We start from the raw sequence: 25,576 nt of genomic DNA on the forward strand, positions 1-25,576 counted from the left end.
GTGGCGGAACTCTCAAGAGGGAAATGAGGGAGAAACACAGAGGATTCTTTGAAATAATATTATTTCCACGTGTTATTGCTGAATATTTTTAAGAGGTGCCGGAACTCCGTTCCACCCTGTTCCTGCTGAAAAAAAGCCCTGAGACTAACCAACTTTATTGTAGCATAAGCTTTCAAGAACCACAGTTCTCTTTGTCAGATGCATCTCCTGGTGTTATCTAGGCCCCACCAGGCATACCTAGCAGCTGATCAGAGTTAGCCAGTGCACAGAAGTACACAATAGTAGCTGCACAACCATCCTCAGTGACCTTTCTCAGCGACAACACCTTTAGACTTTCAGGCCTTGTGCTTGCTAGGCCACAGAGATGCTCTTCTGGCCCGGGATCCCTGGCACCAGACATCCCAGTCCAAGCCGCTTGGCACCAGTCAGTCTGCCACAGCAACACCAGGAAGCCAGCCACAACTTGCCACAACCCAGCTAAAGTGAGAAGTCCTCCTTGCTGCCTTTCCCTCTAGGTCTCCAGGTCACTGGTGTTCGGGCCGCCAGGTCCACCGAATAACCTCTGAAGGGTCCCTGATGTCAGATAATCAGGCAACCATTGAAAGCAGTCATTGTTAGGCATCGGATGTTCAATCGCTCCATGGGGCCACTCTTTAACATTACTCCACAGTATAGTTCCTCAAAGTGAACCAGCAGCACTCACTGGAGATGTATGAAACAGCCCTGCTATTCCACGCCCAACTACAGTTAATTCTAGCCAAAGACAGTGGAACGAACAGTGGGGGGCAGAACAGGAGCTGGAATAAAATGCTCCCGTCTGCACAATTCCATGATGAAAAATTTATCCAAATTCATAACCAAATGTGTATCAAATGCAGTCCCCCAGTATATGGGCACAATAACAGAAAATGGACAAAAATAATACGCATGTAGTTTTATTCCATGAAATACACAACTCAAATAGAAATGGCTTATTGCAGGTGGAATTTCTATCTAGAAGAAATTCAGACTTATCCCTAATTCATGTCTGACTGTCTGTCCCGATGCCTAGTATATTTTACCCCGTCATAAGGATATATGAAGAGCCCTGCTGCATCAAACAACTTGTCCAGCTAGTCCATCATCCTGTCTCACACAGAGGCCAACCAGTGACTCCAGAGGGCCAACAACAGGTCTTAGAGGCTGAGGCCTTCCCTTGATGTTGCCTCCTGGTACTAGCCTGTAGAGGTTTACTGCCTCTGAATGGGGAAGTTACTTTGAGTAATGTGGCTAGTACCTACTGATAGACTTGTCCTCCCTGACGCTGCCTAATCCCTTTTTAAACCTGTTTGTGCCCGAGGTCATCACTCCATCTCCTGGCAGAGAACACCACATCTTAATCACATGTTGTGTACAGAAGTACTTCCTTTTGTCTCTCATGAATCTAAGGCCCATTCTCGTATAGAATCATAGAATCATAGAGTTGGAAGGGGCCATACAGACCATCTAGTCCAACCCCCTGCCCAGTGCAGGATCAGCCTAAAGCATCTCTGACAAGTATTCATCCAGCCTCTTCTTGAAAACTGCCAGTGAAGGGGAGCTCACCACCTCCCTAGGCAGCTGATTCCACTTTTGAACTACTCTGACCGTGAAAAAGTTTTTTCCTAATATCCAGCTGGTACCTTTCTGCATGTAATTTAAGCCTGTTGCTTCGGGTCCTATCCTCCGCTGCCAACTGGAACAGCTCCTTGCCCTCCTCCAAATGACAGCCTTTCAAATATTTAAAGAGAGCAATCATGTTCCCCCTCAGTCTCCTCTTCTCCAAACTAAACATTCCCAAGGCCCTCAGCCTTTCCTCTTAGGGCTCAGTCTCCAGACCCCTGATCATCCTCGTCGCTCTCCTCTGCACCCTCTCGATTTTGTCCACATCCTTTTTGAAGTACATCTTCATTAGATGTACTTGAGTTCGACTATTTTGGGAGAGGGACAATGCTTTCTTTGTCCACTCTCTTACCTCCATGCATAATTTTATAAACCTCTATCCCATCCCACCCACCCCTTAGTTGTCTCTTTTCTAAACCAAAAACTCCCAGACTCTTTTGTCTTCCCTCATAGGGGAGAATGCAGTGCTTTCCATGGTCATAGATCCAGAGGAGTTAGCCGTGTTAGTCTGTAGTTGCAAAATAGTAAAGAGTCCAATAGCACCTTTAAGACTAACCAACTTTATTGAGGCATAAGCTTTCAAGAACCCCTTATGAAGACAGCTGTGGTTCTTGAAAGCTTATACCTCAATAAAGTTGGTTAGTCTTAAAGGTACTATTTGACTTTTTACTCATATGGAAGGTATTTCCAACCCCTTAATCATTTTGGTTGCCTTCTGTTTTGTTTTTTGGCTTTGCAATATCCTTTTTGAAATACAGTGACCAGAACTGTACAACGTCTTTCAACTTGGCAAAAAATTAAAAATTAAAAAGAGAAAATATCCTGGACTAAAAAACAAACAAACAAGAAACACAACAATACACTCCAGCCTAAATCTTGTGTTGGTAAGAGGACAAATTTACTGCTGAGGCCATACATAACAAAAATACATATTAAAAACAATGAAATTAGTGCTGAGAGAGGTGGGAGCAGAAAGAAGGGCAAAGGGTGGAGTTACACATTCAACCAATCAGGGTACAGGAGAATAAAGGGGAGGATGAAAGGCAGGAACAGGTCTTACACTGAAGAAAACATTTTGTACTTGGAAAAAAACTGCCTTTACTTTTATGTAGAAAAAACATCAGGGTGTGTATGGAAGAAGAAAAGCATCAGAAAATTCGGGGAAAGCCTGTTCCTACATTGGATGCAGCCTTCCACTGTGCTGAAAAGCAAAAAGTGTGGGAAGCCATTTGGAATCTGAATCTGGGTATTTAGACCATGTGGCAGAACTCGGAGGATCCATCGAACCTGTATGGTGGAAACCCTGTGTGAAAAAGACTTCAGCAAACCTCATGATAAACTGGGGGTTTGAACTTGGATCTCTTTCTTCCTGTGGTTAATGTCTGGCATCGGAAAGTGTGACAGGCACATATAAATTAACTGAGAGGACCCACACAGCCTACTAAGATTTTGGGGGAACTAGGTTCTTTTAAAATAAAGTCTCCCTGTCAGTTGTTTTCCTCAGTTATAAACTGTAGTTGAGGTAGCAAGTATGCTTGGGGTTAGCTGTTGTGATGTGATTTCTGTGGTGAGCAAGAAGAACAAAGAGATCACTGATGCAGGAATTGTATAAAAAGAAACCAACAAGAATTTATTCATGTGCAGGTTATTTTTAAAGAACGGTTCAGCTGCACAGATCTCCAGTCACATGAGAAACCTGGCTGAGGCACTTGAACTTAAGCTAATTATGATTTCAGGGTGTGATTTAAATTCCCTTTAACTCTTGAGGTAACAAACTGGCTTTCACTACCTAGCCACTGGGTTGGATCCTTTCCTGCACACGCAGGATTCCACCCAGAGCAGCCGGCTCTTTCCCAACAGTCAGATTAAAAATTGATAGGTCTACTCATCACCAGAGAAAGGCTTCACAAACCCTCCCCTCTCTGCCACGTTGCCAGAGAGCACTGCCCTTGAAACTGTCCGCTCTCGTGCTTAGACAGGCCCTAATTGAATGCTGCTATGCTTTTGCCCAACATGCCATTCTCCACCCTGTAAGGTGATTGGAGGCTGGGGCAGCACTCCCATTTGCGCAGGGATGAAACAGCTGGTTGGCTATTTCACTTTTCAGGGACAAGATAACTCCTGCCCATCATAGAAAGGAATGCCAAGACTGAAATCCTGAGTAGACCAGACACAAACTAAGCCGTCCTTAGATTATCTTCTTCAAAAGTATACCAGCGAAGTTTATCAGAGCAACTCAACAGAATGATCAGAATCTGAGTGAAACATTGGGAAGAATGGTAAACTTCCCTTTCAGAGCGAAGATCTTCAAGACTTCCTAGTCTGCTAGAACAGCCAGTTATTTCTGCTCAGCAAATGTCCTCCTCCTAATAACAGTACTGTGGAAATTATACTGTGACCAGCTACAAGTTTCACCTTTCTATTGAGAAAACGAACAAAAATTTGCATTATGAAATTCCCCCCAAAGTGCAGCATACCTACGCAATGTACTATGGGAACAATAGCAGATGGTAAATGTGCCTGGAATATGAAAGAGCTACCAAAACTTCTCTCAATATATAATTCTGAAGAAAAATCTGAGATATTCCATGTCTTCTAAGGGAATCCAAAAGATGAACCACATTTACTGGACTGGAAATTGCTGACATCTCCATGTATGAAGTTCGGTCTTGCAATAATTATGTAATGATATTGAATGAGATAAGTGTGCCTGAGCTCCTGTTAACTGCAGGCTAATTGCAGGTTCTGGGGACCAAATACGGGGCATGCTTCACGTAATTCATGTAGGCTATTACTGGACATCTGCAGGCCTCTGAGGTAGGTCTGGCGGGGGGTGGTGGGGAGACTGGCTAAAAGAAATTCAAGGTTGGTTTACAGTTCTTATCATATTAAGAATGGTGAATTCACTTAAATCTAGATAGTTTGTTTGGGAAATTTATGCTCCATTTTTTTACCTACTGGCACCAAGGGCGGTTTACAATATAATTCTCCTCTCCTCTGTTTTACCCTCAGAACAACAATCCTGTGAGGCAGTTTAGGCTGAAGCAAGGCAATGGGCTGAAGCTAATCCAGGGGGCTTCCATGGCAAAATGCAGATAAGAAACGATGTCCCTCGGACTTACATGGGCGGTCCAGGTTGCAGCCTGCAAGGCAGCCGAGGGGCGCAGGGCACGGCAGCTGCCGCATTTGCAGGCTCACTCAGCTCCCCAGGGCGGACCTCCCCGCAATCAGTCCAAACTTCGCAGTCATCCAATTAGGGCAGCTGGGGGTTTTCTAGCTAGGCGGGGCCTGGTGCCAGACCACAGGGATGCATTTTTCCCTCTGGTCCAGCAGCTGGGCATGTAAAGCGCTGCTGGCCCTGCCTCTCCTCACTTTACTCTCTGCCAGCAAACCCTTCCCACCCACCCCCTACATTTGGGGGTTTGAATGAGCTTTGTATGTGGAGTATCATTGTGGTTTCTTTGTAAATTTCTTTTCATCACAACTTCAGCAGTCTGGCATTGGGATCGGAGCCCTTTGGGGGGAGGTAGGGCCTCTATGCCTCCTCCTATAAGGAATCTCGGAAGTGAGTTATGGTGGTGCATGATAATACCCAACTGGGAGGAGTGGCAACTCCCAAGAAGATAGAGTTAAAACGCAACAAGACCTGAATACTCTGGAGAAGTGGGCAGTTGTAACATAGGTAAGTGCACAGTATTACATCTGGGCCACAAAAATATGAAGCACAAATACAGGATGGGGGGAACACTTCTGGGTAGTAGTGTATGCAAAAGAGATCTTGGGGTAAGAGTAGACTGTAAACTAAATATGAACAGTCAGTGTGATGCGGTGGTAAAAAAGGCAAACTCAGTCTTGGGTTGTATCAACAGGGCCATTGCATCGAAATTGCAGGAGGTCACAGTCCCTCTCTATACTGCCTTGGTCAGGCCACACCTGGAGTATTGTGTGCAGTTCTGGAGGCCTCGCTTCAAAAAGGATGTGGACAAAATCGAGAGGGTGCAGAGGAGAGCGACGAGGATGATCAGGGGTCTGGAGACTGAACCCTACGAGGAAAGGCTGAGGGCCTTGGGAATGTTTAGTTTGGAGAAGAGGAGACTGAGGGGGAACATGATTGCTCTCTTTAAATATTTGAAAGGCTGTCATTTGGAGGAGGGCAAGGAGCTGTTCCAGTTGGCAGCAGAGGGTAGGACCCGAAGCAATGGGCTTAAATTACATGCACAAAGGTACCGGCTGGATATTAGGAAAATCTTTTTCACGGTCAGAGTAGTTCAAAAGTGGAATCAGCTGCCTAGGGAGGTGTTGAGCTCCCCCTCACTGGCAGTTTTCAAGAAGAGGCTGGATGAATACTTGTCAGAGATGCTTTAGGCTGATCCTGCACTGGGCAGGGGGTTGGACTAGATAGTCTGTATGGCCCCTTCCAACTCTGTGATTCTGTGAAGATCCAAGTGGCTAGAAAGAAAAGGGAGGGGGAAAGGCAGAGGCTATTCAAGCTCAGGACACAAGGAAGACTCTTTCTCTTCTACAGCTTCTGACCAAGGAGCCATTTTCTTCCCTACTTCAGAGTTGGATTGTATTATCTTCTGTCTCTTTAATCAAAGCAATTGTGATTCAGGAGTGTGATCACACCATCCTTTCCATCTTGAGTAACAGTGTTATATTAAGCAGGGGATTGATTGCATCATTACCCAGCTCCTCTATTTATTATATTGTCGAAGGCTTTCACAGCCAGAGAACGTTGGTTGTTGTAGATTGTAATAATCTTACTATATACCTGAGAAAGCGTATTTCAGACAACTCACTTTATACCCTGGTGCACCACCAGAGGATGGTGCCATGGAAGAAAGCCTAGGCAAGGCACCATGTCCCTCCAGAAAACATGCCATGGTGGGAAGCTCAGGCCGGGAGCAGGATGGGAGCAGCTGGCAATGCTCAGCCCCTGCCTTAACCCAGCTGGTATTAGGAGTGAGGCAGAAGGCAATGCTCACCACCCAACTTAACCTAGCTGATATTAGGACTGGTGCAAGTGGCAATGCCCACATCCTGTCTTCACCCAGCTGATATTAGGAGCAGAGCAGGTGGCAATGCCCACCCCCACCTTAACACAGCTGGTATTAGGAGTGGAGTATGTGGAGATACCCACCACCCCACCTCAACACAGCTGGTATTAGGAGCAGAGCAGGTGGCACTGCCCACCCCCCATCTCAACCCAGCTGGTGTTAGGAGTGAAGCAGGTGGCAATGCCCACCCCCTTCAGCTAGCTGGGATCAGGAGAGGAGCAGGTGACAATGCCCACTCCCCACCTTAATCCAGCTGTATTCGGATCGGAGCAGGTGGCAATGCCTCCCACCTTAACCCAGCTGGTATCAGCAGCGGAGCACATGGTAATGCCCACCCCCTTTGAACCAGTTGGGATAAGGAGTGGAGCAATTGGCAATGCCCGCCCCCTGCCTTAACCCAGCTGGTATTAGAAGTGGAGCAGGTGGCAATGTCTGCCCCCTGCCATAACCCAGCTGGTATTAAAAGTGGAGCAGATGGAAATGCCCATGTCCCACCTTAACCCAGCTGGTATTAGTGGCAGAGAAGGTGGCAATGCCCACTTCACACCTTCATCTGGCTGGGATCAGGCGCAGAGCAGGAGGCAATGCCCTTCTTCCCTTCACCCAGCTAGGATAAGGAGCAGAGAAGGTGGCAATGCCTGCCCCCTTCAACTTACCAGAGTAAGCCACTGAGCAGGCGGCAATGCCCACCCTGTCTTCATCCTGCTGGAGTTAGGTGCCAAGCATGCAGCAATGCCTGCAGCCCCTTCACCCAGCTGGGATCAGGAGCAGAGCAAGTAGTAAAGCCCACCGTCCACCTTCACCTGTCAGGATCAGGCATGTGGCAGGAGGCAATGTCTGTTCCTCCCTTCACCCAGCGGGATGCAGGTGGCAATGCCCACCCTCCTTCATCCAACTGTGATCAGGCTCGGAGCAGGCGGTAATGCCTGCTCCCTTTCACCCAGCCGTAGTCAGGCGCAGAACAGGAGGAAATGCCCCCCTTTACCCAGCATGTATCAGGCATGGAGCAGGTAGCAAAGCCCACCACCCCTTCACATGGCCGAGATTAGGCAGATCAGTCATGGAGCTGATGACAATGCCCACCCCTCTCCTTCTCCAGCTGGAATCAGTGACAGAGGAGGAGCAAATGCTTGCCTGCCAGCCCTCCCCTTTCTAGAGCCCATTGTATTTTTTCCCACAACGGGCTTTGTTGCTAGTAATAATAATAATAACAACATTCGATTTATATACTGCCCTTCAGGACAATTTAATGCCCACTCAGAGTGGTTTACAAAGTATGTTATTTATCATTTTCCATGCTGTATGGCCATGGTCTTGGCATTGTAGTTCCCGACGTTTCACCAGCAGCTGTTACATCCTCTGGAGAAATCTAATTGTGATTGTGTCTTTTACCAGAACCTTAGTAAAAAGGGATACAACATCAAAACTGACGAGTATGTTCTGTGGATTGAGTTTCAGAGAACTGATTTTGTTGATCAAATGTGCTGAATCTTTGATGTAAGATGTAGTTTTTCTGATGTGGACCTGTAGAAGATTGGCCAGATGTTTAGCTAATTCATATGTCAGTGAACCAATGGCACTCTCAATGGGTCGGAGTGGGACTGAATCCTTATGAATTTTAGGGAGTTCATATAGTTGTGGTGGTTGTGCTTCTGTCTTGCCTAGTTTTCTGTGTGTGTTGGGATGAAGTGAGGAATTCCTGATTTATTTATTTACTCTATTTATTGTATGAATAACATGCCATTTGATTGCTACTTTTTGATGGACTCTACACACATCCAGAGTTAGGAAATACTTTGTACCAGGTAACTTGCTATTTGGATATTTTGGATTTTAAAAATTTTATATCAGTTTAAAATTTTTATTTTTATTTATATATGTTTTATACTAATAGACGTATATTTATTTTCAGAATAACAATGGGTACAAGAGCCAAGTGTGTGGGCAAAGATACCATGGGAGTGCATTCATGGTTTTTGATATAAATCTCAACCACACACCAGTAGGTAATAATAGTTTAAATTTTGGCTCATAAATTTTATAAAATATGCCTACAGGTTTTGAATGTATTATAATTTTGTATTCTCTTCATTTTTGGCAGTTGCAGACAGCTATACCTGGCTTTTAATTTGAATATATTTATTATTGTTATTATTAACTCTTGGATGTGTAGGGCTGTATATATTATAATATTGACCACTGAGGAAGGCCTGTAGAGGCCAAAACGTGTACCGTTTGTTCAGTTGTATATAGTCCACCCAGTGTGGTCTATTTAGTCCTACAAAGTCCATCTATTGTGTATGTTTTACTATTTATTTGGATGTTTTTATTATTGATCATTGGGTCATCCATTTTTATGTATGTAATATTTTAATCTCATGTATTTTATATGGTTACCTTTTAAAGTTTTTTTAAAAATGTAATACTTTTAATTGTAGTTTGTATATACACTTCTTAATAAATGTATGTGATTTTGGTATATTTTTAATGTTAGCCTGACCCTTCTGTCTCACATACTATTTTGGGTTGAGTCCCACCCTCCTTTTTTTCCTTCATTCAAGAAGCCATCGGCTACACAAGACTAAGCTGTTACCTAGAGATGCCATCTTGTCCCTACAGTAAGGGGCTACAGAGGGAAGTCATTACTATGATAACTAAACAGAGAGCTCCAGAATAAACGAAGAGAGAAAAAGGAAATGTTCAGGAAATGGAGAGAAGGACAGACCTCTAAAGAGGAATATATGAGGGTGACTAGGTACTACAGATCAGCCATCAGAGAAGCCAAAGCTCAATATGAGCTTAGTCTGGCCAGGGGGGCTTGCTATAATAAGAACAACTTCTACAGATATGTGAGAAGAAAACGTAAGGTAAAAGAGGCAATCTCATCCTCCAATCTGATATATGCCCTCATGTGCCAACAATGTCCTTCTGCTCTGTACATTGGACAAACCAGCCAACCTCTACGCAAAAGAATAAATGGACACAAATCTGACATTAGAAATGGAAACGTCCAGAAACCAGTGGGAGAACACTTCAATCTACCAGGACATTCCATCAAAGACTTAAAGGTCACTGTAGTTCAACAGAAACCTTTCAAAAACAAAATCCAACGGGAGGCTGGTGAACTGGAATTCATATGCAAATTTGACTCTGTCAAGCTGGGACTGAATAGGGACTATGAATGGTTATCACATTACCACAGGTAACAGATTTCCTTTACAGAGGTGGGGTCTGGGGGAGCTCAGTGGTACCTGGCGTGGGCTTTCGGGAACCACAGATCTTTTTGTCAGATGCATCTGGCAGGGAGAGCTGTGGTTACCGAAGGCCCATACTGCATTGGAATTAGATGGTCTAGCTGTTTGGCTTCTACAAACTAACAGGGCAAACTCCTTTGAAGCCAACTGATACACACACCAAAAGGAGATGTTTACATATACTAGCAAAGGAATGTTTTGATTGCTCCCCCCCTCCCCCCCCTAATTGCCTCTTCCCTCTCTTGCTCTTCTGTGTTTGACCAGTCTCTGTATCAGGCATCTGACGAAGAGAACTTGATTCTCGAAAGCTTATGCTAAAATAAAATTGGTTAGTCTTAAAGGTGCTACTGGACTCTTTTTGATTATGATAACTAAGATAATGATGAACGTTAAGTGCCGGATTTTTAAAAAAATGAATCATGGTACACCTGAACTGCAGTTGGAAGTGGTGCCTGCCCAAACACAGATCTACCGGTTCAGTGAGAGCTAGGCCTTTGTGTGACAGAGAAGTCAATTGCACTGGCTCCCATTCTATTTCTGGGCACAATTCAAATGTCTGTTTTGGCCTTTAAAGCCTTAAATGACTTGGATCTGGAGTATCTGAAAGGCCACTGGCTCCCGTATTAGTGTACCTTAGACCTATATTTGGTGATTTCCTATGAAAACCAGCTGTAATTGAGGTCAAGATGGCTCCCCCCCCCAATCTGTGAAATTTGATTCCCTTGGAGGTGAGGTTGGAACTATCTAGTGTTGTTGGGGGGAGTGGAATCCCCCCCTCAAATTCTTTTTCAGGTCTAGAAATTGGTTTCAAGGAGAAATTCAGCAAAGAGGAATTAAAATTCCACAACTCTAACACCATCCCTGCAGCCTTTTCAGACTAAACTGAAGACTATTCTTTGTTGGAAGGCTTACCAGTTGGACTGGAATTAGAATAGCATTTTTCCAGTTATTTACATGATTCAAAAAGATGGTTTGATGTTGCATTTATAATGAAATGGTCCTTTAACCTTGAGCCCTTTCAGGCAAAACAGTGGTCTAGAAATAAAGAAATTTTAAATAGTGGTTGTTGGGGGTTTTCCGGGCTGTATTGCCGTGGTCTTGGAAAAGACCACGGCAATACAGCCCGGAAAACCCCCAACAACCATCGTTCTCCGGCCGTGAAAGCCTTTGACAATACAAATTTTAAATACTTCAGGGACACGTATGTTTCTGGTGGTGATACAGTGCCTTATTCAGTTTAGTGATCAGCTTTAATCAAGGGTCCCCCCCAATTTGCAGGGAATGAACAAGAAGCCAGACGTGTCATGCTACAATTATAACATATACAGATGGACTCCTCTCTACACATGGAGAACTGCAGAGGGATATTTCAGCCCTCTGGGTGATTCATTTTTGTCTTAACAAGCAAAATGATGTTCTGAGGAAGAAAGAACTGTACTGGGTAGGCTGTAATAAGGGCAACTTGAGCAACTATAATGAAACTCTCTCATTAGACTGAACAATTTGTTGTAAGTGGATCGAATTCAAAAGTCACAGAGCAGATTGGCACAAGTGAGCTGTAGGTTAGTTCTCTAGAATTAATGTAATTTCTACCATTAGCAGATTGTTTTGTTGCATTATAGATGTAGGTAGAAGGAAAATCTCAAATATATCTCCATTCTCTGTAACCTAAAAAAAATATGGAGCAACATTCAAAGGGAAAAATGTAACTTTTTAAAAAAGGACAGCTATGAGAGAATTATATCAGCTCTAACATCCTTCAGCCAACTCTGAGTTGAGAAATTCCTGGAGCTTTGGAGGTAGAGCCAGGAGAGGGTGGAGTTAGGGAAGGAGAGACCTCAACTGGGTATAGACTCCACCTTCCAAACCTGCCATTTTCTCTAAGGTAACTGATCTCTGTAGTCTGGAGATCAGTTATAACATTGGTTAATTTCTAGGACCTACCTGGAGGCTGAGAACACCCTACTGCTTACAGAGTTGTAAACTGCTTTTGAAAATTCCTGAAGATTTCTTTTTTTTTTTTATAAATTTTTTTATTTTTCATAACTACAAAACACTACACCAGACTATCACAAGGAAAGGGGAGAGGGAAGGGACAAAGGGGGGTGGAAAAAGAAAAGGGGGGGGGGAATGAACTACAAACACTAAACACTACACTTCAATGTTTCCCTTCATACTGTCATAATACAAAAATAGCTCCATAGAATAATGATGGAGTGGTTAATCATACAGAGAATAAACATTTCAAATTCTGATTAAACTTTCCTCCCCCTTCTAGGTCCCGGACGCAGTTCTCTCTGTGCAACTGCTGTTGCGATGCTCTCCTCCTCCCCCCCCCTCCGGCTCCTCCTTTTCTTCGTTCTTGGTGCAGCAGAGTTCTGGGTTTTTATTCTCAAAATCCTTTAGTTGATCTTCTGATAATATCTTATAGGCCTGATCTTTATATCTGAACCATATTCCTTCCGGGAATAACCATTTGTACTTTATTCCATGGTCCCTCAGAAGAGCTGCAAACTTTTTATATTTAAAATGCTGTTTCCGGACTAGAAATGGAACGTCCTTCAAAATCTTGACTTTCAAACCCATAAAGTCCAAATCCGCATTGTATGAGTTATATAGGATGGTGTCCCGAATCTTTTTAGATGAAAAGTCAATAATGATCTCACGAGGCAACTGTCGCTTTGTTGCATATTTTGAAGAAGCCCGACGGACCTCCAAAATGGCACTTTTAACCTCTTCTTTAGTCGTCCTCGCGGGTATCGCCAATAGTTCCGAGACCACCTCCCACAGATCCTCTTTTTCCTCCTCTTTCACGTTTTGGAGACGCAAAATTGTCTGCGTTCGTTCCACCTGTAGCCCGATCAGCTGGTTCTCCACCAACTTCAGCTCCTTTTTTGTAGCCTTCACAAGTGACGCACTTTCCAGAGCAGACTTTTCTGCCCCCCCCCCGCTGCTGCCTTAATGGTTTTCACCTCGCTTTCAATTAAGCCCACCCTTTGATCCGTTTCGTTCAGCTTGTCAATAAAGGGTTTTATAGCTTCCACCACCGCCCTGCGCACCAACTCTTCGAGTGACTCCCCCTTCTGCAAGGTAGCCGAGATTGACTTACCGAGAGCGGGACTTTGCTTCTTTGCTGCCATTTGGGGGGGGGGGGCGCCAACAAAATTCTGGAACTCAACGAAGGGGAAGAGCGAGTCTTCTTCAGATCAACCTCTCCTTCACAAACGCTTGTAGAACAGAAGGGATTCGCTTGTTTACAGGCTTCCGCCTGTTTCTTTTACTTGCCGTTTCTCGTTGCCCGGCGGCACTCGAGGCGCCGCGCACATCTGCCGGCCTCCATAGGGACAAACGGGCAATTTCCCCCCCCCCCCGCATTGATTTCGGGGAGTTCTTCCCGCCGCGTCCCGGACCCTGGCTCCCTCCCTGGGAGTCCTTGGGGCTAATCCTTGCGGATCAGCCGCCCGGTCAGGGTGCCCGGTCGTTTCCTCCCGGACCAGCCGAGAGGAGCGTCCGGCATGGCTGAGAAAACGAAACCGAATCCGAAAATTCCTGAAGATTTCACTCGTCTCTCACCCTATATTCCCTGGAGGTTACTCCGATCAGCAGACAAGCAGCTACTGGTGATCCCTGGCCCTAAGAATCCCTGGCCTTGCCTCAACTAAGGCCAGGGTCAGACAATGGTGGAATAAGGCTGTTACATCCTCTGGAAAAATCTGATTAATAAGTGCGATTGTGTCTTTTACCGGAACCTTGGTAAATAGGGATACAACATCAAAACTGATGAGTATGTCCTGTGGATTGAGTTTCAGAGAGCTGATTTTGTTGATGAAATGTGCTGAATCTTTGAAGTAAGACATGGTTTTTCTGATGTGGTCCTGTAGAAGATTGGCCAGATGTTTAACTAATTCATATGTTGGTGAACCGATGGCACTCACAATGGGTCAGAGTGGAACTGAATCCTTATGAATTTTAGGGAGTCCATATAGTCGTGGTGGCTGTGCTTCTGTCTTGCATAGTTTTCTCTGCTTGTTGGGATGAAGTGAGGAATTCTTGATCAGCGCATTAGTTAGCCTGGTGATTTTGCAGGTTGGATCTCATTTTAGTTTTTTGTAGGTGGAAGGGTCCAGGAATTCCTTAATCTTCCTTTTGTATTCTTCTGTATTCTTTCCAGAGGATGTAACAGCCTTATTCCACCATTGTCTGACAACCAGTTACTTCCAATGGGATAACGAATTCTATGAACAGATGGATGGGGTGGCCATAGGGAGCCCTCTTAGCCCAGTTATAGCAAACTTCTACATGGAACATTTTGAAAAAAACAGTTCTAGAATCAGCACTCCACAAACCTACAGTCTGGTTCCAGTTCGTGGATGATACCTTTATCATTTGGAGCCATGGTAAGGAAGAATTGATGGAGTTTTTAAACCACCTCAACAATATCCACCTGAACATACAATTCACCATGGAGAAAGAAACCAAGGGAAAACTTCCATTTCTAGATACCTTGGTCATCCACAAAGCAAACTTTCAGTTAGGTCACAAGGTCTACAGGAAACCAACTCACACAGATCAGTACTTACACAAAAACTCCAATCACCACCCTCGACAGAAAAGAGGCATAATAAAAACAGTAGACCGTGCAAGACGGATATTTGAACTGCACTTTCTCAACGAGGAAATTAATCATCTAAATCATGCACTTCAAGCATATGGCTACTCCAGAAATGAAATCAGAAGAGCGAGTAAACCAAGGATAAATCAAACAACTAAGGAAAAACAGTCTCCCACAGGAAAAGTGTTTTTGCCATATATCAAAGGAATCACTGATCAGATGGGAAAGCTTATGAAAAAGCATGGCTTACAAACAGTATTCAGACCCACCAGAAAAATACAACAGATGCTACATTCAGCAAAAGACAGTAGAGACCCCCTCACCTCTGCAGGAGTATACCGTATACCCTGCAGCTGTGGACAAGTTCACATTGGGACCACACAGCATAGCATCCAGACAAGAATAAAAGAACATGAAAGACACTGCAGACTTGGACAACCTGAAAAATCAGCAGTGGCTGAACATAGCCTAACTCAAACAGGACACAGTATCCTATTCCAGGACACTAAAATACTGGACAACACTTCCAACTACTTTGTCAGACTGCACAGGGAAGCCATTGAAATTCATAAGCATAAGCACAATTTCAACAGGAAAGAAGAGATTTTAAGAATGAATAGAGCATGGTTTCCAGTCCTGAAAAACACCAGGCTAACCAAACACTCTATACCCGACAATAGCCCTGCAGAGAAGATTAGCACGTCAAGCACCAATCCATATGCAAAAGAACCTCCTCAAGATACTGTGAAGCCTCCCTCCATTAGCATTCCACACCCTGGGAAACTCTTACAGGATGACTCAGCCCAACCCCACCCCTCCTGTGTAGATATAAATGACCTGCCAACACCTTTTCCACACTGTGACACTGAGAGATCTCTGTCTTTTTGTGCTACACCTCTGAAGATGCCAGCCACAGCTGCTGGCGAAACGTCAGGAACTACAATGCCAAGACCACGGCTATACAGCCCGGAAAATCCACAACAACCATCAATACTTGATGGACTGATCATCTGATTCAGTATAAGGCAGCTTCATGTGTTCATGTGTGTTCATGTTTTCCCCCAAATGTCTTTTGTGATCATATCAGCTACATGTAATTATTCACATGCTACAGCATCCACTTAATATTGTAGTTCCATGTATTAAGATAATCTACTAGCACCTTAGATTTTTGTTTCTCCTCTGGATAATGCACACGTGTGCACATGTGCGCACGCATACACACAAATCATTTTCAGTTTATTTTCTAAAAAAAAGTCCTTTGTCTTTTCTTCAAATCATCATTAAAATTGTTTTAGTTACTTATTCTGTTCTTTAATTGTTGGGTTTTTTCCACTGATTTCAACTCCTCCCCTCCACAATTCGGAAGACATTTTGCAACTCCACTACCTTAAAGCCTTGTCTTATGACTCCATGAGATCACCCTAAATCCGGACCAGTAGAAGGACTAGTGGTTTTGGCAGAGGTACTCACATATTTAAGAAATACCCAAAAGAATTCTAAACCATCAGACGAGGCAATCAACCAGCCTTCCTGAGGATCATCTCCTGTCACAGATCAATATAGCCTCCAGAGTAGTTCATAATGAGGTCTTCTAGCAATACCAGAAAGCCTGTGAATATAGGTTCCAGGTTGAGGCCGTGAAATTATGACAGGGGAGTTTTATGATCTCCCTGCCATGACCTTCCTGGTTTCTTGGGAGCCGAGAGATCGGACCCCCAAGCCCTCCCCCCAGAGAGGGGAGGCAGGCTGGAACTAGGTGGAAGAGCTTAGGGGGACTGGTGAACCCCCAGAAGCCCAGATACCGGTTCTGAAAGCGAGGACCATAGAAGGATCCAACATGGCTACTTAGCTGGGAAACCTGGAGCCCAACAGGCGGAAAGAAACCACAGCGAATCAACCAGATTCTTAACAAGACAGATAAAAAATAATTTTAAGAGAGCTCAACTGACCCTACAGCATTCCATTAAGTAAGTGGACAGTTTTATGATTTTGTGAGGGCAATCCAACTTAATTGCGTTGCGGCCGCTCAAGCGAGCTGGGAGGGGCAGAGACGGGAGAGGAATTCTAAAGAGACTGTCTCAGCAACTGCTGGAAAGCTATAAATCTTTGAACATAATTAACCAAAACAAAGCTTTTTACCACTTTTTGAAATGGCTTCATGGGAAGAAGAGGTACTCGATAATTTGCAAGAAATATCTAAAATAATGACTGAATTACTAATTAAAGCAGACAGGATATTTGGAGTGGAAAAGGACAAATGGGTCACAAGAAATTACAATCCAGAAAAAAATTCTAAAAGGACAGATTTAACTGAAAGAAAAATAGAGCCAAATGAGGGGGAAAGCAGTCTGCGACACAGTTTGCAAAATGGACGATCTTACCAGGATGTCCCCTTCAAGGCACAGAACTTTAGCAAAGAAAAGGCGGGGCCACGAAACAGACCTGCATGGAGAGAATCAAGCATGCCAATACAGAAAGGGAAAAAAAGAATGCAGCGGATCTTAAAGCAGAAAAACAAGCAGAGAAATAACTACATTCATATTGACCCCCTTCAGAAATGGCTGGAAGATAAGGGAATCTACCTTTGGTGGCCCAGATGGATTAAGGCTTGGATGTATTACTTTTAACGAAGAAAGAAGGAAAAAAAAGCAGACCTGCATGGAGAGAATCAAGCATGCCAATACTGAAAGGGGAAAAAAGAGTGCAGCGGATCTTAAAGCAGAAAAATAACTAGAGAAGTAACAACACTCATATCGACCCCCCTCAGAAATGGCTGGAAGACAAGGGAATCTACCTTTGGTGGCCCAGATGGATTAAGGCTTGGATGTACTACTTTTCATGAAGAAAGAAGAAAAAACAACAATCAGAATCTTAGGACACATTAAGAGTCATTAATGCAGACCTAACCTCTTACTCAAATAGCTTTCCCCTTCTTTCCTTATTTTCTCTTTTCTATATAACACTATATAGTATATGTTAATGGGCCTTTGGAGTTTATTAACTGTTCTCAGATTGTACTCCTTCTCAAAATATAAAATACTGGTTAAATTAAATGACCGCCTACTCTTCTCAACCTTATGAGTATGAGAACCCAAGTAAATAAGTGCAGATGGTCAAAATAAAATAGATGGAGTTACTATTTTTAAAAGGCAAAATTGTGTTTCAACTATATAATTATGTGTTCACTCTAGTCTTATCAATATGAAAACCTAAGTAAATAAGTTTGGCTAGAACAAAATAGATGAAAGAATTTTTTTTTTATAGAATATAAAATTGTCTTTAAACTAAATACTGATTTGGCCTCTACACCCTTACTATTATGAAAATCCAAGCAGACAAGTTTGGAAGGTATGGCCAGAACAGATACAAGAAAGAGAGGAAATTAATATAAAAAATGCTCTTTTCTTTATGTTGATGTATACTACTGTCCTGCTGATATTGTATGTTTTGCTATATCTACCTTCCACTCCTGGAACGATCATGGATCTAAGATGCCTGATTAAAAGGTAAAAGAGGTGAAATGTGATCTATCTATAATATGCACAAAAGAAAAAAAGTATTAGAATTATAAGGTACAGAGTAAGTGGATTAAAAAGTATAGAAATTAAATAAAAACTATAGAAAATAAAAGGGAATTTTGAAGGTATATGCGGCGCTAATTACATATATAGTGCTTTTTTATATCTAGATGGATGGTTATGTGTCTTGTATATGAATCTCATAAATGCTTATGGCCTGTTGTAACCCCTCCCTGTATATTATAAAAACTCAATAAAAATTGGGGCGGGGGGAGAAGAAAGCCTGTGAATATAAAAGACTGTCTTTCAAATTGGCAATCTGGGTTCAGTTTTACCCCCAAACTGGTCTCTACAGCCATGCAGCTACAGTTGGACAATTCTCATGCTTTAGGATCAGGCAACATTGGATTTAGCTCCCCTCCACATATTTCTTTCTCACTCACCCCCAGTCTCTGTAGTATCTTGAACTCCAGGACGTGCCAGCTTTATATAAAATAATCAGATTTTTTATTCAGCTCTTACTTGGGCTCAGCCTGCATTTCTGGTGGCCACCACTCTGCTACCAATTTGCACATACAGATGGGCTGTGTTTGATGAACTCTCCCAGGGACACATTTTGATCTACTTACGTTTGGAAATGCTTGTTCTGAATTTCATTTTAAATTTGCCTCCTTTGTAGCAATTCTTTATTAATTGTATGACTTTAGAACTTACTTTTCCTGGTTTCTAATAGGGCTCCAAGTCAAACTTACGTATACATAGATGTACAATCCTAAAATCAGGGTTGAGGACAGATGTGAAGGTGCCCCCTTGTGTCCTGGATAACAAGGTTGATGGGACTGTTGGGACACTTTGAAGTTTGTCTGCCAGACTGCCTTTGGGGAAGCAGCATCTCTGGATACAGTATTGAACACCTAAAGGGAAACCTGCCCATATTAAACAGGTCCTTTAATCAGGGAATTCCTTTTCTGTCATGAATAACTGAATACCTGCTGAGATCTAAAATTGGGTTTCACCAACGATAGAGTAACTGTTTGGAACTGAATGATAATAGCTGATAATGTTCAGTGTCGATGCCACTCGCAGCTGCTCTCTAAAGCATATTGTAAATCAAGGCACTCAGAGAAAGAAGCATATGAGACCAATAAAAATAGGACAAGAAGCCGCCTTTCAAGATGACCTTGAACAACTGGCTAGCAGCTTCTCTTCAACAGGTCCAGAACTGGGCAGGCAACACTTCAGGATCTCTTTACCAGCTTTTTCTAGATATCCCAGGAGTGCTTCAGAGGCACCAGATAAAGATGCCATACAGAGAAATGAAACCAAGACCTCAATATGTTTTTTTAAAATCTGTTCTTTATCCTTTCAGTAGCCCATTTAGAACACGACACTCCTCCACTACAGGAATTACCCCATGGGTATATTTGATGTAGAGATACGGCTCAGGACAAAGAGACTCACTTTTGAGGGATAAATATAGGGGGGGGGGAAATATACTGAGCAGTAGTGAATTTCAGCAGCAGCCTCTCTAGTGATACTTTCAATTCAATCTGCATGCCTTAAAAATAAATATGTTTATCAGTTTGGAAGAGATTAAGAACATGACGGAACTCTCCACCCAGCTTCTCCATGTGGCACAATTTGGGAAGCTGAGGCCAGGAGTGCTTTCACAAGTTTAGGGAACAAAAAAGCTAGCTCAAGTCTTTATGAGATCTAGGTTAGATTATGAGAACATGTAGTACATGAGGTCACTTTGAAAAAGTGTTCAGGAACTATGAGTAGGTAAAAAATATTGCTACCAGAGTAAGACTGGTTTAGACCACATGGAGCACATAATCCCACTTTATACCCTCTTCCCGTGGTTTTCTGGATTCCCCTGAAAGTGCTAGCCTTGACTTTTCAATCCCTAAATTATGCCATCTCAGGATATCTCCAGGACCATTTTCCCCACTGCATGCTTACTCTTTCTTTCTGTGAATACAGCTACACAGTCCCTCACACTTAACGTATGGTTTTGTTTATACTGGGGAGATTTTTCTCTGCAGTGGCATTGAGGTTACGTAACTCATTTCCCAGGGAAAGCCACACTTCCATATCTTTGTTGGTGTTCAAACTCTAGACAAGGGCTGCTGTATTACAGAGGTGTCTGATAACCGATATAGAGCCAGTATAGTAGAGGGGTTAGATTGCTGAATTAGGATGAGGGAGACCAAGGTTCAAATCCCCGCTCTACTAAAATGGCAAAGAGTTCAGTAGCACAGTAGGACAGAACATATTACAATTCACCATATGCTCAATAACATATCACCAGTGAGAGAAATGTGACGTCTATAAATTCTTTCTGTATAGTATCTAGCTATATCCCCCAACCCAACTTGTGTTTAATATTACCATCTAATCAGACCCTGAATGTTTGCCTTCTTCCATGTGACAGTCCTTCAGGTATTTGAAGATGATGATCATATTTTTCCTATGCCCCATTTCTTAATTCTTTAATGTTAGACCACTGGTGATCTTCTCAACCGTTCTTGGAATTTCTTCTGCTGGGTAGAAATGATGCCTGCATTGATGCACCCCAACTCATGCCATGACATTGTTACCCTCTATGTTTCCATGTCCTCTGCAAGCATGCATATATAAACTGTATTCATCCCAACATGCCAGTGAATGTCAGTTTGGTGTAATAGTTAGAGTGCTGGGCTGGGATCTGGGAGACTCAGGTTCATATCCGCTGTCTGCCATGGAAACTCACTGGGTGGTCTTCTTGAGCCAATCATACTGTTTTACCCTAAACTACCACACAGGGTTGATGTGAGAATAAAATGGAGGACAGAAGAGCAACTTTGGGTCACCACTAGGGTATAAATGAAATAAAAGAATCAATGCAGCATTGTGATATATTAAAGATGCTTCTGTCAGCTGGAACTGTCTTAGCAAAATTTTCCAGAAAGCTTCAAGCTTAGATTGCTCCTCATTTTCCTACTCACTTTTAGTCCCCATGAACTCTCATTTTCAGCTTGCACCCAAACTGGTCATGTATGAAAAATTCCTCTGGCTTGGTGTGGCCATTCAGTAACCCAGGATCTGGAAAAACATATCCCATTTCAGAGTATATAAAAACAAAAGTGGACAATTTTGTCTAATCAAGGAATAAGTTTACAGCTGGCAGTTTTACCACACACCTGAATCCTGCAGGTGATATGCAGCAATCCATCTTGCCACTTAGCAAACTGTTACATATGAGTGGGAACCCCCCAGACTGAGAAAATTCTCCTATTGGGTTATTTGAGGGGATTTGGAAAATAAAAAGTTTCCAGACAGAAAATATTCGTTGGTTTAATACTTTGCATCTTCATGATAAAGGGCTAACATTTTCTGGATCTCTCTCTGGGGAACGTGTAACAAATTATACCATCACTTCCCTCATAGATTTTTATTGCTATATTCAGCTTTGCCCTTGGTGGAGCAATTTATGTGGAAAACCTCACTAATTGTTTCACCAAAAGAAGCTACAACAGCACAATAATTGTTCTGTCAAAACCTATAAAATGGCGACGTTTTCCAAGTGCTCTTCCTTTTCTAGTCTAGTATTGGAAGTAAAAATGGAATATTCTAGAACTAGACTGCATACCATGGAACATTAGCTAGGATCAAGGGAATAGTTCCATCAGCATGTTCCATGAACATAAAAAAGTAAGAAAGAAAGTAAGAAAGAAAGAAAGGCTCCTCCTCACCAGAGGTAGAGCTGAGACAGCAGGGCTGCTGCTAGAGGGTAAAGGTTTTTTTTGTCTTTCTGTCATTTGGCCTGTGGGCCCCAAAACTCTGCTCGGAGCACTCTCAGAATATACTTGGAAGGCGATGATGTTGACAGAAGGCCCCTTTCCAGTCACCTGCATGGAGTGGGCCATGTTTGTTTTCCTCCCGGAAGAGAAGACAGATTTCACTTGTATTGTCGAAGGGTTTCACGGCCGGAGAACGATGGTTGTTGTGGGTTTTCCGGGCTGTATTGCCGTGATCTGGGCATTGTAGTTCCTGATGTTTCGCCAGTAGCCGTGGCTGGCATCTTCAGAGGTGTAGCACCAAAAGACAGAGATCTCTCAGTGTCACAGTGTGGAAAAGGTGTTGGCAGGTCATTTATATCTACTCAGGAGGGGTGGGGTTGAGCTGAGTCATCCTGTAAGAGTTTCCCAGGGTGTGGAATGCTAATGGCGGGAGGCTTCTCTGTATCCTGAGGAGGTTCTTTTGCATATGGATTGGTGCTTGATGTGCTAATCTTCTCCGCAGGGCTATTGTCGGGTGTAGAGTGTTTTGTTAGCCTGGTATTTTTCAGAACTGGAAACCATGCTCTGTTCATTCTTAAGGCAGTAGAGACCCCCTCACCTCTGCAGGAGTATACCATATACCCTGCAGCTGTGGACAAGTGTACATCGGGACCACAAAGCATAGCATCCAGACAAGAATAAAAGAACATGAAAGACACTGCAGACTTGGACAACCTGAAAAATCAGCAGTGGCTGAACATAGCCTAACACAAACAGGGCACAGTATCTTATTCCAGGACACAAAAATACTGGACAACACTTCCAACTACTTTGTCAGACTGCACAGGGAAGCCATTGAAATTCACAAGCATAAGCAAAACTTCAACAGGAAAGAAGAAACCTTAAGAATGAACAGAGCATGGTTTCCAGTTCTGAAAAACACCAGGCTAACAAAACACTCTACACCCGACAATAGCCCTGCAGAGAAGATTAGCACATCAAGCACCAATCCATATGCAAAAGAACCTCCTCAGGATACAGAGAAGCCTCCCACCATTAGCATTCCACACCCTGGGAAACTCTTACAGGATGACTCAGCTCAACCCCACCCCTCCTGAGTAGATACAAATGACCTGCCAACACCTTTTCCACACTGTGACACTGAGAGATCTCTGTCTTTTGGTGCTACACCTCTGAAGATGCCAGCCACAGCTGCTGGCGAAACGTCAGGAACTACAATGCCAAGACCACGGCAATACAGCCCGGAAAACCCAAAACAACCACAGACTTCACTTGTCAGAAATGTAAGCTGGTCAGGCTTTTGGAGGAGAAGATTCAGAGCCTGTAGGAGAGGATCACCACCCTTCAGGAAATCAAGGAAGGGGAGGATTTTATTGAGAAGAGCCTGGGGGCTCTGCACAGGCGTGAAGAAATAAGTCAATAAGAAGGAAGGGTCGATCTCCCTTCTGAATCTACTCTCAGTTCTGTAGTACAAACTGGAAGACGTAGACTAAGGCAATGCTCTGGTCCACTGGAGCTCCAGAATCGTTTTGAGGTGCTTGAGATGGTGACAGAGATGAGAGTGGAAGGAGAACCACAAAACAGGATTTCAACTAGAAAAAAAAGTAAAGTATCTGGGGATACATTTGACAGCAAGATGCAGCTCACTAATGAAAGATAACTATGTGAAGTTATTACAGGAAATAAAAGGAGATCTGGACAGATGGAAAGGACTACAACTGTCACTACTGGGAAGGATTGCAACTATTAAAATGAATATACTGCCACATGTAATAATTTTGTATCAAACCATCCCTATATGTATCAGCAAATCATATTTTGAAGAACTAAATAAAAACTAGAGTAAGTTTATTTGGCAGGGGGAAAAAACAAGAATTAAATTAAAAGTACTCCAAGGATTGAAAGAAAATGCAGGCTTCATGCTACCAGATTGGGAAAAATATTACTAAGTGCGTGGTCTAGTGTGGATGAGAGATTGGATTTTATTGGAAAATTAAAGACTACTAGCCCTTGAAGGTCATGACTTACAGCTGGGATGGCATGCATTTGTATGGTATGGGAAGACAGTTGGACATAAATATTTTAAAAACCACCTGATAAGGAAATCCCTTATGATAATATGGGAAAAAATTGCACTGCAAATATATGAGAAGACCCCTCAATGGGTCTCCCCATTAGAAGCATTCACCCAACCAAATGCATGTTGGGAAAATAAAATTATTAGATATAAAGAGTTGCTAGACAATAAAGGACTACTAAAAATGAAAGAAGAACTACAAAACCAAGATGTTAATTTAGATTGGTGGTCAAGAGTCCAGATTGAATCCAGATACAATAAAGATTAAAAAATGGGGGGCTTCTATCTAGAACAAAAAGAATTAGAAAAACTGTTATGTAATTCAGATGAAAAGTTGATAAAGAAAATGTAAATCTTCTTAATGGAAATGAAAGAAAATGATGGGGTGGAGAAATGTAAAAGACTATGGATACAGAACTTAGATAATGATATTGACCAAGTACAGTGGAATTAGATATGGAAAGTAAATGTTAAAATAACTATATCTGCTGTGTTTAAAGAGAACTTATATAAGATGTTCCATAGACGGTACCTAAAGCCAGTTAGACTAGCTAAAATGTTTAAAAATGTATCAAATGAGTGTTGGAAATGTAAAGAAGGTATAGGGACATTTTTCCACATGTGGTGGTCCTGCAAAGAAGTGCATGGTACATAAGTTATTACAAAATATCTTACAGATAACAATTCCTTTGAAACTATAAATTTTTCTATTAAACTGTATGTCGGACATAGAGAGCAAGAACACTTAGTAATCCATATAATCGGTAAACATAAATACGATACTAAGATTATCTGTATAATGACATAATAGAACTCACAATTAAAGATGCAACAAGATGGAATAGAAGAGATAAAGAAATAGATAATAGATATCGACAAGTAAAATGATAACTGTCTCATGTTTGTATATATATGTGTTGAAAAACAAAAAATATTATAACAAAAAAAAAGGAATCGTTTTGAGGTGCTTGAGATGGTGACGGAGGCGAGAGTGGAAGGAGAAGCACAAAAAACCTGGAGGAGGGAGTGAAGAGAGCATGGGGCCACACGGAAGTGGAAGAAAACAGAAGGTGGTGGTCATCAGGGACTCTCTGCTCAAGGGTATGGAACGGTATGTGTCCAGGCCAGATCCTCTACTCCAAGAGATGTGTTGCTTGCTGGGGGCCAGAATTCAGGATATTACAGACTGACTACCAAAACTGATCAGACTGACTGATCAGTACCCGTTTGTGCTGGTTTACATGGGAATGAATGACACGGCCATGCATACCATCGCAAAAATTAAAGAGGACTAAGAAGCTCTTGGAAGGCAGTTGAAGACAGTAGGGGCACAGGTGGTATTCTCTTCTATTCTTCCTGTCAAAGGAAGAGGAATGCAATGGGAGCAGACCATACTCGAGGTGAATCGTTGGCTGAGGTGGTGGTGCCAGCAGGAGCGCTTTGGGTTCTGGGACCACGGGATAAGTTTACTTAGAGAAGGCCTTATAGCACATGATGGGCTTCACCTCTCAAGGTCAGGGAAGAAAATGTTTGGAAAGAACCTGGAGAGTTTCATCAGGAGAGTTGTAAACTGATGCCACAAGGGGAAGGGGATGATCAACAGGGGGATTTCAATGAAGAAGTGATAACAGC

Source organism: Eublepharis macularius, chromosome 15, assembly GCF_028583425.1.
Source record: "Eublepharis macularius isolate TG4126 chromosome 15, MPM_Emac_v1.0, whole genome shotgun sequence".
In the NCBI taxonomy this organism is placed as follows: Eukaryota; Metazoa; Chordata; class Lepidosauria; order Squamata; family Eublepharidae; genus Eublepharis; species Eublepharis macularius.